Genomic DNA, 14260 nt, shown 5'->3' with positions numbered 1-14260 from the left:
TGGATCAAGCTGATGCTTAGATCTTCCTGGTAATAATGAGCCATCTTCATCTATTGTCACATTTGGCCACCCACCTACTTGGCCAGGTAGTTATTCTTATCCCATTTTCCAGAAATGAGGATACAGAGTCAGAAAGCAAAAATGAATCGGCAAAAGTCTTGCAAATAGTCAGGGCTGCTGTTGCCCAGTTTCTGGAAGGTGTAGAAAATGCTGATTCTGCATCAGAAGTGACTTCCTGGAAAGAGAGTCCCCAAGGGAGTCATATACTGCACTTTGGCTTCTATGGTGATGCGGTTGGTGGAGGTTCAAGCATAAATTTCCAGCTCAGTTTTACAGACAATCTTGGCATTATTATTATTATCACAATTATCTCATTGAAATCTTGTTAAAACTTGCTAACATCTCTCATTCTTCCTGTATTGCTTCACGCTCATCTTGCTTATGCTTTCCTGGGATTGCTTTGGGGTTGGACACAGAAATCAAATGTTCTTTTGCCTTCTGACTAGTCTGAGCACTCCTCAGATCCTCTCCCATGACTTGCCTCTGTCAGAGCTACGATTCAAAACACCGAGTGTTAAAGTGATGAAACGTATGCCAGAGTCTGTGGAGCCTTTGACTTGCAGGAGGCCAAGCAGGCAAGACGCTGATCTGACAAGATATCTCTTTAAGCCTATTTTAATAAACAGGAAGGGTAGAGAGGGCCAGGGGCTTTATAACAAACCCCTAGACCAGGAGAAGGAGGAAGAAAGAAAGAGAGAGAGCTGGGTTTGGGACCAAGGTAAGGTCAGATTAAGGATCAAGGATAAGGAACAGGTAAACAAGACAAGAGGATAGACAGGAAAAAAGTACAGTTGGAATCTATAGAAATCAGAGAGCAAGCCACAGCCAGGTGTGTAGAAACTGGTCGCTAGTCCGCTGCTCCACAGATTTGTCTCCTAACTGCCACCTTACATCTTCTACTCCAAGCATCACTCCGGGTGGGGTTTTACACCCCAGTCAAAATGCTAGCCAATGACAATTGATTAAGGTCTTTTTTTAAAAGGGAAGACTCCTTTTACAGTGATATTACAATAATGTAGGGTAAGACTCTCATTCTGTTTTGAACTTTCCTTTAGGTTTTTTCCCCAGGTCCCCTTTACTTGCTTTTATTTTGGAGGGTCACACCAGCTGTGCTAGCATTTACTCCTGGCTCTATGTTTAGAAATCACTTCCTGGCAGAGCTCAGAAAATCAGAAAATCAAATCAGAGCTCAGAAAAATGTACTTCATGGTTAGCTGTGTGCAAGATAAGTCCCTTTCTCCCTATACTCTTGTCCAGGGTTCCTGTCATTTATTTATAAGATAAAAACTGTAGACTCAATTATGCTGAGTGGAAATGAGTCAGAGAGAGAGGATAAATATAATGATCACACTCATTCGTGGGATGTTAAAAAAGGATAATATATAATAATATCCAGAGATAATAGAGACGAGGACCAGAAGGACCAGACCATGATAGGAAGCCTGTCACAAAGAGTGGGAGAGTGCAGTTAAAACAGATAAAGAGCTACTGTGATTGATGAGAGTTGGAAAAGATCACTCTGGACAGGAACTGGGTGCTGACAAGAGAGAAAGTGATATGAATGATATCAACAACAACACAGTAAACCACAGTATCTAAAAGGATAAAAGAAGAAAGAAAAGAAAAAATTTCTACCCAGAAGCAGGCTTGGGGGAGGGCAGGCAGGAAACTGGAGACATTGGTGGTGGGAAATATGCACTGGTGAAGGGTGTTGGCCATGGCATGACTGAAACTCAACCATCAACTTTATATCTGTAAAAAGAAAAAAAGGAATTTTATTATGAACAACCTTATAAACATGATGTTTAAATAAAGGGGTTTTTTTTTTGGTTTTGGGGTCACACCTGGCAGCACTCAGGGGTTACTCCTGGATCTGCACTCAGAAATCATTCTTGGCAGGCTCAGGGGACTATATTGGGTGCCAGGGATTGAACCTGGGTCAGACGTGTGCAAGGCAAACACCCTACCCTTTGTGGTATCACTCTGGCCCCACAATAAAGTAATTTTTAAAAAAGAAAAGAAGAAAAGAAAACTGTATATTCAACATAAGCCTGCCTTTCTAAAACTGTATTTGTCGTGGTATCTGGGCTTAACCCACAAGCCACAACCTTGGTCCCCTGTCTCTTTCCTATGGCCCCTTTCCCCTCTCAAGCCCTCTACATACACTCTCTTCCCAGGTCACAGCAATTTGGTTTTTTATCCCTCCTTTCCTCACAGTCCAACTTCTGACACTGACCTGCTTGGGATGCAGAATTTTCTAGGTTCTTCTCCAAGTTGATGGTTGCCACTATTCTCAGCAGCAGCAGCTTCTCAACCACAAGTGTCCATCTCCTTCTCAACATGGGGAAGAGAATCCAGCAGATGGAGGGACTGCTCACATCAAACTGGGGTGGGGAGGGTGGGGCAGGAGGTTCAGCTGCAGAGAGCAAAGGACCCACTCTTGATTTCGAGCAGTGGTAAGCCTGCCCTCATGATATTTTTAGTGTTTGTATTTTGGAATTACACCCAGTAGTCCTCAAAGATTACTTCTGGCTCTGCACTCAGGAATTATTTCTTGCGGGCTTAGGAGACATCTGGGGTGCTGGGGATCAAACTGGGATCAAGCACCCTAACCACTGTACTATCATCCCAGCCCTGGCAATCACCCTGGATACACCAAAAGACCTGTGGAGTCACCTCGAGCAAGCAGAAAGTCCTGGTTTCTTCTGTTTTCTGTGCAACATGCACCATGTGGTCTCAGGTAAGCTGTGCACAGGAGCAGTGCTTCTGGTCTTTGGAAAATTCTGGGACAACCAGTGAACCTTTGGCCTGATGAGAGTCTTTGCCTGGGTGAGAATGTGGCCTTGAGTTCTGCGTTGGAATAGTAGAAGGACTGTTTTCCCCTTCTCATCCTCCTTCTCTGCTCACCCCTTCTCCCCTTCTAATCGGTCCATCTTCAGGCTCATAGAAGTTTCTCAATAGATACCCCTGCAAATCTCTGAATTCAACTGTAATCACAAGCTTTTGGGGCCACTTTGGGAAGATGAGCTAGGGAGATAACTGAGCTACCTACCCCAGGTTGTTTATGTTTGCTTTGTTTGGGACCACACCTGGTAGTGATCAGGGTTTATTCTTAGCTCAGTGCTCAAGAGTTGCTCCTAGCAAGACTCAGGGGACCATATATGTTATTGAGAACAGAGCCCAGCATGTATCTTGTTCAATGTACTGTCTCTCTGGTTCCCCCATAAGCCATATTTTGATCCCCCAGGTCCCCATCCTGCAGGTGTGACCAACCCCCACCTGCGGGTTGCAACTTAACTTTCCACTAGTGCTCACTGCTGGGTCCTTGTTGCTAGAAGTCTCCCATTCTTTGTGGAGTTCCAGGGTTAATTAGCTTAGCACTTCCCCTTTCTGTAATAGAGGCTTTGCTGATAGGAAAAAATAGCATCTTGTTGTCCCACTGGAACTCTTATTAGGTTTAATGAACTCTATAATAATGGTTTATATTGTTACTGGCCAGGATCAGTTACTGGTCTTTGAAAACTGAGGTACTGATGAGGGTGGAGTTTTCAGGAGGGTCAGTGGTTTATGCCTCCCTTTCTGGGATCCAGCAGGCCAAGTTCAGGTTTGATTTCTCCAGGGGCTCCTGTTCCAACCCTACTGGCTGGGCCAGGATAAATCATCTTTCTTGTGGGGGGGGGGGGGAACATATGCCAAAAACCCCATTCATAGATCCATGCCCATAATCTCACCATAGGTAAGCATTTGAAGGAGAAGAGTTCAGTAGACTGAGTTGGGGAGACAACACCTCATTCCTTCAGAATGATAACTCCAAAAATATTTTTTAGCTGAAAACAAATCGGCCCAAACAATGTTGCTACATAATATTTTTCTCTAAAATTAATTATGTGGGGGTTAATTAATAGGTTGGGGATGTGGCTCATATGATAGTGCCCAGATATATCCAAGGCACTGAGATGGGTCCTTACCACTGCATGAACCGTTCACTGATGTACCCCTGAAGGTACCCAGGCACCATTAGCCAAACACATCCTTATTGGGAGTGGCCCCGTGGAAGTAGCCCAGTTCTTCCCGGCACCACTGAGAACACTGGATGTTTTACCAATTTGGGAAAAAAATGAAAAAGTTGGAAGAAAGATGTTCTTTTTTGGGGGGGGAGGGTGGGCCTGAAGGGAGGTACACCCAGTGTGATGTTGGGGGGAGGGAGCTCAGGGGATGTCAGTGGTTAAGGGTATCACCCTCTCATGAAGCAGAGAGGCCCATGCTGTAATTTATCTTGCTGGTCCCCAAAGAATCATTTCTACAATAAACCACAAAGTCCAGCATTGCATCTACAGAATTCCAATCAATCAAATCTACTTGTGTTAGGCAACGGTGAATTGGGGCACTGCCGCAGGTCAATGTAGAGCATGCGTGGTGAATAAAAGGAGGGTGCTGGAGGGTGCATGGTGGAGAAAGAGGGGGGGGGCTGAGCATGTGCAGTAGAGAAAGGGAGGAGCTGAGCATGTGTGGGGGGAAAAGAGGAGGGTACTGAGCATGCGTGATGGGGGAAAAACATGGAGGGAGCAAAGCATGAGTGGTGAATAAAGGGAGGGAAATGTCTCCAAGCTAGTAAGTGGGAAGATGAAATCTTTACAGAAAAAGCATCACACTCTCAAATATCATTTTGCACACGTTGAACGTGATTTTCATTCAAAGGAGCATCAAATGGGGCCACACCCAATGATGCTTAATGCTTCTATGCTCAGGAGTCTACCCCAGGTCCCTAGAAGTGCTGGAAGGGGCCTGGGACACCAGAGATAGCTACTAAGGATAAAACCAGGCTCCTCTGCTCTGCAAGAGCCCTAAGCCCAGTCCTATCTCTCTGGCCCCGGAGTTTACTTCCTGTGACTTCTTTGAGGAGAAGTTTCTAGACTTACTACATGATAACCATTGGCCCTCAGAGCTGATGCCAGACCTTTGTGTACTATCAGAGGTCAGAGTTTAGATAAAGATTCCTAGTTAGCAGCGCCAAATGCCTCCCAATAGTTTCAGATTTTCAGGGATGGAGTTGGGGGGAGGGTTTTCTGGTGGGGCTCAGGGACTCATGTGGTGCCTGAAAGAAACCCCAATCTCCTACTACAGAACCTGCACGCCAGCCCTCCTCTAGAATGCCCTCAATCCCGGTCTCAGTGTTCCAACTCCACCGTGGAATTCCTGAGCTCTGAATCATTATATAATCTTCCCAGGGAGCTAGAAGTGTCCCTTTCCACCAAGGAGCCCTGACAGGGGTAAGATGGGGGCGGGAGTTGTTTTGACCATGGAAACCACTCTTTCAGATGTCATATATGAGTTTTGTTTTGTTTTTAATTCCATAAAAATTTTTTTCTTTAAAAAAGTTTATTGGGGGACTGGATAAGATACAGTCCACTAGGTAAGGCACCCCCCTTGCTCACCCAGACTTGAATTCTATACCTGGCACCCCATCCAGTCTCCTGAGCGATCCTGGAGCCCAGAGTCAAGAGTAATTCTTGAGCACTAACAGGTAGGACCCCCAACCCTAGATCCCTAGATTTTCTTTCTTTCCTTCTTTCTTTTTCCTTTCTTTCTTTCTTCTTTCTTTCTTTCTTCTTTCTTTCTTCTTTTCTTTCTTTCTTTCTTTCTTTCTTTCTTTCTCTTTCTTTCTTTTTCCTTCTTTCTTTCTTTATTTCTTTCTTTCTTTCTTTCTTTCTTTTTCTCTTTCTTTCTTTCTTTTTCTCTTTCTTTCTTTCTTTCTTTTTCCTTCTTTCTTTGTTTTTTCTTTCTTTCTTTTTCCTTCTTTCTTTCTTTTTTCTCTTTCTTTCTTTCTTTCTTTCTTTCTTTCTTTCTTTCTTTCTTTCTTTCTTTCTTTCTTATTAAAGCATCATGATTTACAAAGTTATTCATGATGAATTTCAGGCATACAATGTTCCAACACCAGTTGTCCACTACATTTGAGTATGTTTTGATCCAAACCCCAAACTCTATCAGAGTCCTCGGTTTCCCTCCTAACCCACTTCCCCAGCCAGCTTCCTTGACAGGAACATTTTTAAGTTGGGTTGGGCCAGGTTTTCGTCACTTCTTTCTCTCCTCCTTCAGTCTCTCTATTGCTGCCGTGGTGATGAGGACCAATTCGCACAAATGGCACTGGCACTGATGCTTGCCTTATTTGAGCCTGTGTGCTGCTCTGCACATTCTAACTGTGATGCTCCCTGTGCCCGTGACAGTACTCACCTGGTGGTACTCCTGCTAAAGTGTTCATATTTCTTTCCTTGTGGTACACAAACAATTCTGGCTGGGTCTTCTAGACAACAGAGCTGCCAAGACCAAGCTTGACTCATGTGGGTGGCTCCAGAGATCCAACTCCTGCCTTCAGACTTGAAAGGAAGGTGTTTTTTGCCACCATGCTGGGACCTGAGTCCCTCCATCACAGCTTTATTTTCAAAATCTGTAGGTGGTTTATCCTTCCTGAGTGTATTACTCAGGGCTCTCCAGAGGGAGAGACACTGAATCACGACTGTGGAGGCCCGAGCAACCCCCACAATCTGCCATATGCAAATTGGGTGACCCGAGAATTAGGAGCATGTTTTGATCCAAACCCAAAGGCCTGGGCAGCAGACACGAGTGATGGTGGTGGTGGTGGTGATTGGCTATAAATCATAAATGCTATAAACCCCAATGTCAAAGTCCAAAATCAAAAGTTCTTGATTTCAAAAGACACCCCTGCCCAAACGCAGATTGAAGGCTTTTCTTTTCTCTACATTTTTGGTTCTGTTCTGGCCCATGAGCCATCTCCATCAGGCAGGGCCATCTGCTTTACTCTGTTCCCCAGTTTTAATGTGCCTTTTTTTGGAACACCCTTAGAGACACTCGGAAATAATAGTTACCAGCTCTCTGGGCTTCCCTGAGCCCAGCCAAGTTCACTCCTAATATGAGCCTCTAACCGAGAAACTTCTCTTTGCTGTCCATTCTAGGCCTCTTGGCCAAAATCTACATCAGTTGCTACCTCTAAACTCAGGGTTTACCGACCAGAGCTGAGAATGTGGAGAGCAATGCCAGCGACTTACAAATCAATACTGGAGACAAAATCCCTCTGTGAAGTCAAGGACTGTAGCTTCATGACTGAGACCAAACTGCCCAAGCAGCTGGGCCCAGGAGAGAGAGAGAGAGAGCCAGAGGGGAGGCCTGTAGGTCCAGGTGAGATAGACAGACAGGCAGACAGAGAAAGGAGAGAGAATAAATGAGGGCTAGAGGTAGAGCAGAATCTTGCCAATGCTTTATCTACCAGGTTCTGCTCTGGTCTTTTCCCTGGGCTCCCCCCAATAACTGCCAGACTCTCCTTTTTACACTTTGAGGGCAGTTGTCAGGAGGCATGTGTCAGTCCAACTGCCATTACAGGGAGGGCATCATCATCCACTAAAGGTACATTGAGTAATTCATTTAAATTCATCAACAATTTCGACTGTCATTTGGACCTAAGACCACTTTGCTGGGGCCAGAGTGATAGTTCAGTGCATAGGGCACTTGCTTTGCATGCAGCCAACCTGGGTTCGAACCTCAGCATCCCATATGGTTTCTTAAGCTCTTCCAGGAGTGATTGTTAAGCATGGAGCCAGGAGTAGCTCCTGAGGACCTCTGGGTGTGACCCAAAAACAAAACAAAAATGATGAAAGACCAAATTTTCTTGTAACAAAAAGAAGACAGTAGCCTTTTAATGTTTCCCAGGGGAAAGAGGGAGGGAGGGAGGGAGTGAAGGAGCAAGAGAGAGAGAAAGATGGAGGAATCTGGAGCTCTGGGGCCAAACTGCTACATTTAATGGGAGAAGGAAGGGGGGAGAGAGAAGAAACAGAGATGGTAAAGATGTGTAGGCAAGGTGCGGAGCAGGAGACACAAAGTGTCTAGCAAGAACAGCTAAGTCAACAGTTCAAAGACAGTTCACTCAGCAAATAACTAAGAGGGCATTTTCTCTCTGGACTTAAGCCTTGAAGCAGATTGCATCCAACATCTGGCTGATGTGTAGTGGCCTAGCCAGCCACCTGGGGGCCCTAACCAGCTGGCTCTCTCTCAGGTCCCCTTCTGGGCCCCCTTCTCTAAACATCAGTCTAATGTAATAATTAAATTAATATGATTCCTGGATGGTGGTGGATCCTTTCTCAGTCAGACCAGGCACCTACAACCCCTTCCAGCCAGAGGATACAGGTTCATGGTATCTGTGAGAAAATGATCCACAAGCAGTCAGATTTCAAGAGACAAGAAGCTTTATTATTAGGTTCTAACCACCATGTGTGGCTTCTAAATTGACCTTTTAAGCAGCCTATCTGCAGCTGTCTTGCATCTAAACCTCTCTAATCCCTCAATGTTGCTTCCTCTCTCAAAGCTTCTCTTCCTCAATCTCCCCTGAATTTCCTCCTTATCCCTCAGGCAACCCTTTTATTAGCAACCACAGTCCCCTCCCATCCAGGTAAGATCTACAGAAGTTGGGGAAGGGGTAACACAGTCTATTGACAGTTACAGGGGGACGTTTTATAGGTGACATCATCACCCCTTGCCTGAATTATTACTCTTTCTAGTATGAAGGCTAGTTTGGGTTGGGGGAAGATATTATCAGTGGTGCAGGCAGTCAAATTTAGGGCTTCATACATGCAAAGTACATGTTTCAACTTTTATGTTACATCCCCAAGATGAAGGTTTTCTTTTTCACTAATCCTCTCCCCTATGTTTTACTTGGTGGTGGTGATATGGAGGTACAATGCAGGGGGCCTTACCAGTGAGTTAAATCTCCACCTCCCCACCCCATCCTCTCTGCATCTCTTTTTTGAGAAAAGCATTTTTTGATGCTTCCAGATAGGAAAGTGTGTGTGGGGGGGGTGCTGACTTATATTTGTTTCTTTGAAAAATAAAATCTCATGTAAAGAAGTGTCTCCTTTTTTTGTTTTACTTTCTAAAGATTTCAAGAGAATAACAACTCTAAAGAATTTATTGAAATGTTTATGCCGTTTTTTGTTTATGCAATTTTGAAATATATACAGATGGAGCTGGAGAGAGACAGAGGGGGTTAGGGAGGGAAGGAGAGAGAGAGACTATAGGGGTTAAAAGCACTTGTTTTGAAGCTCCTGAACCCCACTCACTCTCCCATTCTAATGGTCTCCAACATCACTGAGTGTGATCCTGGAGACCCCCCAAGCATCCACAGGTCTCCTCAGCACTGGGAGGACCCTCATATGGAACTTTCTTGGACCATTTGTCAAGACTTGCAGGTAAGGGGTGTCTATTCAGATGGGAGACATTACCCCTTCCAAAAAATGCATGAACTTTCTTTCTTGCCACAGAAGGCCCAGTCTCTTGGGTATCCTAGGAAGTGAAAGTCAGTCAGAGAGCGAGAATAAATGTCAGGGCGACCTCACTCTTGTGAGAATGGAGAGAAAACCAAATAGGGAATAGACAGTCCTCCAAGATGACAAGCCCTTAGTTTTACAATCGCAAGCCACTGTTGCCATTAAGAGCTGGGTAGAAGGTGTGAATGACATAAACAGTGGTGGAGGGTCCTGGACACTCGTAGACCTTGAAACCAAATATAGGGCTAGAACCATAGCTACAAGCAAAGAGGGTACTTGCCTCACATGCAGCAGACCCAGGTTTGTTTCCCAGCATCCATCTGAACACCACAATGAGTGACCCCTTGAGGGTGAGGCAAGCCTTACCCTACTGATGCCCCAGGGAGCTGCATACATAAATTGCCCCTACAACTGCTTCCTAGCCAACACTCAGCTTTCCCTGTTCTCCACTCATCTCTGCAGAAACTCCCAGCTGCCAAAAAAAAACTCCAGGTATACTGGTTTTTTGGCTGACATCTCCAGGGACCTTTGGATTCAGGCTGGGCCACTTCTCCCCACATACCTTTGTACTTTCAGAAGGCCCAGCAGCCACACCCAAGATCCAAAAGCTCTAGCCATCTCTAAGCAAGCAGCCAATGTCATAAACTCATCTTAACTCCTTGAAAGAGAGGACCCAATGAGCAGGAAAAATTCATGGACATACTAGTCCATCAACGAAGGCACTAGAACTACTTCAGAGGGCCCCCTATGAACCATCGCTGTTGTCTATTAGCTTATCAGTCCAGCTCCACCAGATCCTCAAAGTCATGGACTGTGTAGCTGTGACTTATGTGGCTGTGTGATACCCCTATAATTTCTAATATTGATTTCCTAGTAGAATACATCAAATTAGCTTCTATCCTTACCTTCTCCTCTCCTACCTCTCTTCTTCTCCTCCCTCCTCCTCCTCTTTCTCTTCTACTCCTCTCCTCCTCACATCCCTGCCTCTCCTCCTCCTTCTATCTTCTTTTCTTTTACTTCTTCTTCTTCTTTCTTCTTCTTCGTTCTTCTTACATGTTTTTTTGTTTTTGGGTCCCACCTGAGTGGGCACTCAGGGATTACTCCTGGCTCTGTGCTCAGAAATTGCTCCTGGGAAGGACAACTGGGGGACCATATGGGTTGCCGGGATATTCGAACCACCACCTGTCCTGTCGTTGGCAAATACCTTACCCCCTGTGCTTATCGCTATGGGCCCCCCCTTCCATCCTTCATCCCTCTTTCTCCTCCTCCTAAAAAAGAAAGAAGAAAAAAAGAGGGAAAAAAAAGGAATACATAAAATTAGATGTTTAGTTATCATAGAAGTCATATATCTCAACAAACAAAAACACACAACAGAGGGGCTGGAGTTATATATTACAGCGGTAGAGTGTTTGCCTTGCACACAGTCAACCCAGGATAAATCTTGGTTCGATTCTCAGCATTCCATATAGTTCCCTGAGCCTGCCAGGAGCTATTTCTGAGCTCAGAGCCACCGAGTAACCAACCGAGTAACCAACTCCTTAGTATCAACGAATCTGACCCAAAACCTAAAAGTTTGAAGTGAATTATTTGTACCTGCCAAGGCTTCAGGAAGGTAGGGGAAACTGATAATAGGGATGGAGAGAATGTTCATTGGTGGTGGGATTGGTATTGGAATATTGAATGCCAGAAATAACTTTATTATGAACAATTCTGTAAACCTCAGTGCCTAAAATTTTTTAAAGAAAAAAGAGTGATCCCTGAGCACAAAGTCAGAAGCCAGAAGTAAATTTATTTTCTTTATTTTAGCTAGAAATTATCCTTGAGCACAGATCTGGGAGCATCAGTGGTTTTGGTCTCAAAACAAAACAAAAATCACAATATGTTAACATTATTATATCTAAGTTACCTAAGCTCTCATGATAAAAAAAATTAAAATTATAGGCAAAGATGGCAATAGAAGAGAACCTGAACAGATGACTCTGAGCTAAGATTTGTCAGAAAGAAACTTTCAGAGGTGTCTTTTATTTACTTCAGAATTATATCTTAGAACCATTTGTTTCTGATGCCCATTGTATGTGTTAACTTGTCTGGGCTTGATATTCTTGTTCATGGGTTTATCTATGAGGGTGTTTCTAAAAGAGATTAACACTGAGGTGGGGAGCTAAGTAAATGTACCAAACCCTATCACATTATTTGCTTAAACAAATGTAGTCCTCACCGTTTCCATGTAGATGGGGCCTGTAGTCAATAGTCTGTTGGAAGGAGAGGCCCTCCTGGGATTTAATCATTAAACAGACCAAGAATAAGTGCTGAACTATTCCAACGGCAGGTCAAGAGCCCCAAAAACATTGGTGTGGGAAATGTGCACTGGTGAAACGTGTTTGTGTACTGCACGTAAACTCAATCATGAATAACTTCGTGTTTGTGGGGAAAACCCCAACCGTATTAGAACAACCTTCTATCCACAGTGTTTAAATAAAAATAATTTTGAAAATACTTACAAAAGTAGGTCAGCAAAAATAAAATTAAAAAAAAAGAAAGCCTCACAACTAGACAGGAAATGAAGGGGAAAAAAGGAACTGAGGAGAAAGAAAAGGAAACGAATCAGAACTGAATCCTTCTAGTACAATCCAGTTCCCTCCCTTTAACAGACTTCTGCTCCACCATCTTTCTGTCTAGTCCCCAACACTGGAAATTTTCTATAAAGGAAAATAGATTTTCCTCTTTGTCTTTCTGGATATGCGTTCTATGTCTTCAAAGTTGAACTGGAGAAAGGACCAAGGTTACAGGGGCTTGTCTTACAATGTGACTGACTTGGAGGGCAGCCCCCTCAAACTGCACAATTCCCAGGCAGTGCTGGGAAAGACTTCTGGAACAAGTTCAGGTGTGCCTCCCCCAAAAGTAAAAGTAAAATTCAGGGTCTCGAAGATTGATTTATTCGTCACAATTAGACATTTCTCCTAGACACTCACTTCCTCTTGAGGGTTCCCTGTCTGGATAACAGTAACTAATTCAGTGAAGGGATCAGCAAATTACTGAGCAAAATACTGAGTTGGACACTTGCTGCAGGAGAATCAACTCCCCTAAAGAGAAAGTAGGGAGCTATCATGAATTACCAAACAACTGGCTTCCCTAATCCTGGCTCTGTGCTCCAAGATCACTCCTGGCAGTCCTTGGGGGGGGACACTATGCAGTCAAACCAAAGCTGCTCCATGCAAGGCAAGTTCCTTAACCCCACACTTCTCCCCAACCCTTCCTTCCTTGGTTCCTTGGTTCCTCCCTGCCTTCCATCCTTTCCTTCTCTTTCTTCCTTCCTTTCCTTCTTTCTCTTTCTTTGTTTCTTCTTTCTTCTCTCTTTCTTTCCTTCCTTCTCTTTCTTTTTCTTTCTTCCCTTTCTTCTTTCTTTGTTTCTTCTTTCTTTCCTTCTTCGTCTTTCTTTCTTTTTCTTTCTTCCTTTCCTTCTTTCTCTTTCTTTGTTTCTTCTTTATTTCTTCTTTCTCTCTTCTCTTCCTTCCTTCCTTCCTTCCTTCCTTCCTTCTTTCTTTCTTTCTTTCTTTCTTTCTTTTTCTTTCTTTCTTTCCTTCTTTCTTTCTCATTATTTTCTTTCTTGTTTCTTTTTTTTTCTTTTTCCTTTTTTTCCAAATGGATGGCAAACTGTTTCTGAGGAAACACTGGACTCTTATCATTTCCACCCATGGCTGAGGTTTATCTAACAAAAACATCAATAAACAGAACCAGGGAATATCCATGAGACATTTCCTGACCCAAGAGTCCTTCACAGTAGCTTCTAGGTTGGGGGAGAGGAGTGAGGGGGGCAGGGTGGGACACCCAAGAGAAAGGGGGAGAAGGAAGTCTCTGGCCTCTTGGAAGTTGATTCAGACCATTGTCATTTCACCCCCTGGGCCCCAACTCCAGGAAAGGCTTCCATTAGAAAATATCCCTCTTAGACTAAGAAACCTTGACACAGAGCCCCAGCGGCCAAGCTCTCTGGAAAACTCAGCCAGGAAAAGGTCTGTCTGTGGCATCTTTGCTTTTTGGCAAAGTTTTGAAAATGAAAATCAAACGCTTCGGTGTCGGGCCTCTGGGAAGTGATTTCAAATGAGTGCAACCCTCATTTTTTTTCTCCAGTCAACACTTGTGAGGCTTGTAATAAGAGCAACAAGGAAAATTCTAGGAGGAAAAGAACCCTCTGGACTTTCGGGCTGCCAAGTCTTCTCCCAAACTGTTGATTTCCCAGCCCTGCCAAGTGGAATCTGGTGATTGAACATGTAAAAGGTAAACCAAATTCTTTCATTCCAGGCAGGATGGGTGCTTGATTGTTACATAATTCTAGGCAGATGACAGGCAAGTGCGATTTAGCTAAGCCTGTGCTTTCTTCACCTCCCACCCAGGAAAATAATGACCACCACCACCCCCAGGGAGAGGAAGGAAGGAGGTTGGAGAGGCCCATTTCTTTGCTGCCTTGGAGAATGGTGTGTAGTGCCGAATATTTCACCGTCTTGCTTCACAAGAGGCACTGAGATTTCATCTCACACATTGCTATCAGATACATAAGCCTCTTAGCAGATCAGCCACAGAAATTGTTATTTCTACATAGAAACAATAACCATCATTGCCTGAACATTAATGGTCAAGACTCTGATCCAAGGGAATGGGCTCTGAAAAGTCTTAGAACTCTCTCTTAGGGCATCTTCATCACCAATGTTTTTAGAACACTCCTTTTTGACTTTTTTTTTAAATCTTTGCTTTGCTTCCACCTTGAATTTTGTATTAAATTATTCTTAACTCAGAAGTGACCTAAATGACCAACCAAAATCCCTTTATACCTTCCACCCTGTTTTTCTCTAGTGTAACATCTATAACTTGAG

This window comes from Suncus etruscus, chromosome 7 (assembly GCF_024139225.1).
Source record: "Suncus etruscus isolate mSunEtr1 chromosome 7, mSunEtr1.pri.cur, whole genome shotgun sequence".
NCBI lineage: Eukaryota > Metazoa > Chordata > Mammalia > Eulipotyphla > Soricidae > Suncus > Suncus etruscus.
This window is presented reverse-complemented; position numbering follows the sequence as displayed.